Genomic DNA, 6,238 nt, shown 5'->3' on the forward strand with positions numbered 1-6,238 from the left:
CTATCTTTTCCAAACTGCTGCCTGTTACTAAAATAGCTTCTTAGCCAATTCTGCACCACACCTCTGATACCATACCTTTCCAATTTGTCTATTAATCTGTTGTGATCAATAGTGTCAGAAGCTGTTTTTATATCTACAAATGTTCCCACTGCAAACTTTTGTGGTCTTTGCAATTAGTTATTTCTTCAGTTAATTCAATGCGAACCAGAGATGTGGATCTGTTAGATCAAAACCCGTACTGGCTATCAGTCAGCACATTGTGTTTCTCAATGAATTTGTCTAGTCTAGCAGCAACGAGTTTTTCCAATATTTTGGAGAACAGTGACAATAATGAAACTGGTCTGTAGTTTGTAAATTGGTGTCTATCTCTGGTTCTATTTGTGGGTATGACTTGTGCGATTTTCATTTTGCTTGGAACTTTACCAGATTGAAAGGACGTGTTATAGATGTAGGGTAGTGGTTTTGCAATACCTTCGATTACTTTCTTAAATATTGTCATATCAATATCATTCCAGTCAGTAGAGTTTTTGTTCTCACATTTGTTTACAGTGTCCATGATTTCCTTCTCTTCTATCGCTCTAAGAAAAATTGAACTTGGATTTCTGTCCCCATTATCCCTGTCGTTCCCCTGTGATTGTGTGCCATTGATTTTTTTTTTGTTGTTGTCAGTTTTGGGCCCACATTTACAAAGAATCTTGTTGAATCTATTGCCCACATCTTCCATGTTATGTAAGGTCTTATCTTTATCTGTAAAATACTGAGGGCAGCTTGGGCTTCTAGATCCGTTTCTAATAATACTATTCAACACACCCCACATACCTTTGGTGGTGTTTTTATTGGTCTCTAATTCTTTGTTGTAGTACTCCTTCTTGCATAGCCTCATAATGTTAGCTTGTTTTTAAATTATTTTTTTGTATTCTATTTCTGCTTCAATGGTTCTGTGCTTTATGAATTCTTTATTTTATTTTTTATAATAAGCATTATGTCGTCCCTTTGTGATCCTTGGACTAGCTTTATATTTCTGTTTACTGTTGAAATGTTCTATTTGGCAGTTTTTGTCGTGCAAGCACTGAAATATGTTGAGGAATGAATTGTAATCTTTGTCGTATTTTTCTTTGTATACTATATTCCAGTTATGTGGTAGTAATTCATTTTTGAGAGCATTTATGGATTCCTCTGTTCTTAACTCTTGGCACAGTGTTGTGTGGTTCTGCTAGGGCTAGTGATTTGAGGATGTAAACCCAAACTGTACATTGTATTAATGAATTCTTCTGTCTTTTTGTTCTTATTAGGATTTAACAGATCTATATTGAAATCCCCACATATGAACATGTTCTTCTATCCAGTCCTTAAATATATCAATATTTGATCCCGGTAATCTGTTTATACGAGTTGTGATTACATTCTTCTTTTTTTCCTTACAGATTTCAATTGTGATACATTTCAGCACATCGTCAACAATTGTTGGCATAACTTCTACCACCTTGTGATTGAGGCTCTTGCTCACATACAGAACAACCCCCCCCCTCCATTTTGGGTCCTCCTGTTCTTATAAGACAATTCATATCCAGCTAACTCAAAGTCAGCACCTTCAGTAGGGCTAATCCATGTTTCAGATAGAGCAGTTATGTTGAATAGATTCTTGAAATGACTTGGATATTTTTTGATGTTTTGGAAGTTGACATATAGGCTTCTGCTCTTAATGTGGATTGAACTTTTATGATCTTCGCTGACCATCATGTTGAACTGGTCATCAGTGTAGTATAGACAGTTGTTGATGAATTTATTTTCTGGGTCGATATCATTTTCCATATCCTGTGATTTGGGTTTGGAATATCTGAATGTGTTTAATTCCTTTTATTTCCATGTTCTCTAATACTTGCTGTTAGTTGATCATCAGTGTCTCCAACCGCAGATGAAAGACTACTGTCCGGTCTTGTCACGGTCGTGTAGAATGTTTTACTTTGCATGTTTTATTGATTGGTGTGTTGAACCTTGTTGTTTAGTACTCACTGAAAAGTTTCAAGATCCTTCTCATCCCTGATGACTAGCACTACTGCCTCCTCTGGGGATCCTTTTAGCTTTATGAAGGTTTTAGTTTGCAGTCCATGTGTCTTGTACCTTTCCTTTTTTTTTTAATGTCAAGCTTTTCTGGCAATGGCTGCGTTCCTTCTTGTCAGATGCTCGTTAAAGAAAACATTTGTGCTTTTCAACAGCCTTCTTTGTTTGTGTAGTGCAGCCTTGTGTTTTCTGTTTGCAAATCTGATTATTATGGCCGGTTTATCCTTACCGCTTTTCCTAGGGAGAGGGTGACATACTACGATGTTGTTATTGTCTATCACAATTCACTTGTGGTTCTCCACGGAGATCACTTCCTGTTCATTGGGTTCTCCACTGTATTGATCCGGTCTCAGTACCGTGGCGTACTGCCGTTTAACCTCAAAACCACAGACAATAATGTCGCTCATCCTCGTATATTATTCCAAGTCATCCACACAGCTGTCTAGGACAATTTCATTATCCCTCTCACTGCTCAACACCCTTAGGGCTTTAATTTCCTCCATCATGTCCTCAAGAAGGCTTTGTTTGCCTTGTTGGTTGTCGGAGCGATTGTTTTAGCTGATCAATCTCTTGTTGCTGTTCATCAATTGTTTTCACAGCAGCTGAAAACTTATCACTTAATGCTTTTAACTGTTCATTGCTTTCACTCACGTTGTTGCCATTACCCACACCGTTTCTCTTGGCCATGCCGCTGGGTGGGTTGTTGCTGGATTTGTTGTAGTAGGACAACAGTAGATCAACACCACTGCTGTGCTGTTAGCTGTTGCTTTAATTATATGGTTACTTAGTAGCAAATATACGACTACAAATTCATTTAGTACTGCTGATATGATTACTATACGTAAGCCATGGCAAATTTGTATAGCACATTTTAGCATCAAAGCAATTCAAAGTGCTTGGCATAAAAAAAGCATTAAGAAAAACACAAGGCAATAAAAAAAAGTTACAGCGCAGTGCGTGATGAAAATCAAAAGCTTCAAGTTTTACTTAACAAACAGCAGCAGCAAACAGGAAAGTCTTCAGCCTTGATTGAACAAACTGAAAGTTGCCTCTCCGTGTTTAGTTTTGACTCTGGGGACAGAAACCAGACCTATCCCAGACGATCTGAGAGGTCTGGATGGTTTATAGTGTAGCAGTAGATCAGAAATGTATTTTGGTCCTTAACCATTCAGAGTGCTTTATAAACCAAGAGCAGAGTTTTAAAATAATTTCTTTGACAGACAGGAAGCCAGTGTAGAAACCTCACAAGTGAAGGAATGTGATCCACTTTTTTGGTCTTAGTAAGGACTTGAGCAGCAGCATTCTGAATCAGCTGTAGCTGTTCGATCATTTTTTTAGAAAGACCTGTAAAGACACCATTACAGTAGTCAAGTCAACTGAAGATAGCATGATAAGTTTGGAAAAGTTTTTTCAAACCCTGCTGAGACATAAATCCTTTAGTTGTTGACATATTCTTAAGGTGATAATAGGCTGACTTTATAATTGTCTCAATGCGGCTATCTAAATTCAGGTCTGGGTCCATGACTAACTACACCCAAGATTTCTGGCTTGGTTTGTGGTTTTTAACATTACAGATTGTATCGGAGTGCTGACTTAATCATTCTTCCTTGGCTCAAAAGACAATTACTTCAGTATATCTTTGTTTAATTGAAGAAAATTCTGAGACATCCAATTGTTGATTTGTTCAATGTACGTACTCAGTGCTTGTATAGTCCCCCTGGTGATATGGTTATGTAAATCTGCACGTTGTCCGCATAATTATGGTAACGTATTTTGTGGTTTTCCATAATCTGAACTAGTGGGAGCATATCAGAAGCAGCCCCAGAATGGAGCCTTGGGTAACTCCCCAGGTCATTTTTGTACGCTCAGATTTGTAATTACCTATAGACACACAAAGTAGTCCCTATCCTTTAAGTAGGATTCAAGCCAGCTTAATGCTATGCCAGAAAGTCCCCCCCCAGTTTGCCCAATCAGTCTAGTAATATGTTGTAGTCAACTGTGTCAAATGCAACACTGAGATCCAGTAATACCATGACTGAGATTCTGCCACTGTCTTGTGTTTAAGCAGATGTCATTAAAGACCTTAACAAGAGCAGTCTATGCTGTGGTGTGGTTGAAATTCTGATTGGAAGACATCAAAACTATCATTTAGTGTCAAAATGTTGAGCTGCTGGAAAACCACTTTTTCAATCATTTTAATTAGAAATGTGAGGTATGATATGGGCCTATAGGTGTTCATTAGTGAAATGAATAGTTTATTCTTTTTTCAGAGTGGCTTGATGACTGCCGTTTTCAGGGCCTGTGGAAAGAGACCCGAGAGAAGAGATGTGTAGATCTGAGAACATGCAATTAGAAACAGTTTCGAAAAAGCCTGTTGGCAGAATATCAAGGCAGTAGGAGGATTTCAGATGTTGTCCTCCAAGTTTTTATAGTTGATGGGATCCAAATGTGACATGTTATTTGAATTGATTTTAGGTGGACACAGGGACAACACATGCCCTGTACCTAGTATGGAGGCACTGGTTGCCTGTCTAATTTTCTGAATTTTGTCACTAAAGGGGGCAAATTCATTGCAGGCCCTGGTAGACAGAAATTCAGAGGCAGCTGCCATTTGGGGGGGGGGGAATGTTAGCCTGTCAACTGTAGAAAACAAGGCATGTACATTATTATTGTTTTTGGCAATGATGTTAGAAAAGTAAGACCGCCTTGCATCTGTCAATTCCAAATTATAAATGCACAGTCTCTCTTTATAGAGTTCATAATGAACGGTAAGAGTTGTTTTTCGCCCCCTGCATTCAGCTTTGCAACTCTTTTTTCTATTATGACCAACGTGGCACATCTCCATGGGGATCTTTTGTTAGCAGAGACCACCTTCAGCTTAGCAGGCGTAATAACATCGATAACATCTGTAATTTTAGAAATAAAATGATCTACAAGCTCATTGAATGAGACCCGGGGGAGGGCGGGTGTGGAAGAGAAAGCCTGAATAAATATTTCACTGGTGCTTTCAGTGATATGCCATTTTGTGATTACCTCTGAGCATGGCTAGTACTCTCAAAGGAAACACAGGAATGATTGGAGAGCGCAACATCAGTCAGCATGTACTATGTCATATAGTACCACTATATTATGCAGCAAATGTACTACTACTACTATATGATTACTGTGTAACAATGTACTACTAGTGTTATTACTTCATGTAATACCATCATGTGATCACTAAACGAAAGCCACTTTATTTAACGTATTCTTACAACAAATTGTATTCTTACAATGAATTTGTTCTCTGCATTTAACCCATCCTATTGTATAGGAGCAGTCGGCAGCTGCAGCGCCCGGGGACCAGCTCCAGTTCTTATTTCCATTGCCTTGCTCAGGGGCACAGACAGGCGTATTAACCCTAACATGTATGTTTTTTTGATGGTGGGAGGAAACTCCACACAGAAAGGAACTGGGATGGCCTGGGGGGTTTGAACCCAGGACCCTCTTGCTTGTGAGGCAACAGTGGCAACCATATCGGCAGAAAACAAGAAGAAATGGAAACGGATGATCCACTGTGGCGACCCCTAACGGGAGCAGCCGAAAGTAGTAGTAGTAGACTATGAGTACTCTACAATTGCTTGAATTTATCTGCCAATTTGCATACTGTGTTGTAAATCGCTTTGGATTAATAGGTCGGTTGAATCAGTAAATTAAGCCATTTAAGTACCCATCCAATCAAATGTGTTTGTCTTATGTTTCTGTCCCCTAAAATGTCTGGCCTTGACTATACTGACTTGTGTCTATGAAAAGTTTGTCACTAGAGCGGTGTTTCACATTCCTCTACTGAAAGAAGAGCTGTATGTGCACTTCCCTAAAAACATTCAAATGTACCCTGGGGCAAACCAGATTTGGTACATCACAAATTCAAAAGCCAATCAGTCTAATATGCAAATACAGGGCAGGCAAAGAAACCCGACACCTCCTGTGCAGAAGGGACTTGTCATTACAGACAGTGAGTTTACATTAGTATAGTTCGTTTTGACAGCTGACATGGTAGTGTGCAGTTTTTGGATGTAAATTGGACCCTGGAGCTTCCTTCCACTAGCTGCCAAAAAAATTAAAATAACAGCAAAAGATTTTGCTGTTATGAGCTAACAAACAACATAAACAAATAGAAGATGCTAACTACACTTAC

This window comes from Lampris incognitus, assembly GCF_029633865.1.
Source record: "Lampris incognitus isolate fLamInc1 chromosome 17 unlocalized genomic scaffold, fLamInc1.hap2 SUPER_17_unloc_1, whole genome shotgun sequence".
Lineage (NCBI taxonomy): Eukaryota > Metazoa > Chordata > Actinopteri > Lampriformes > Lampridae > Lampris > Lampris incognitus.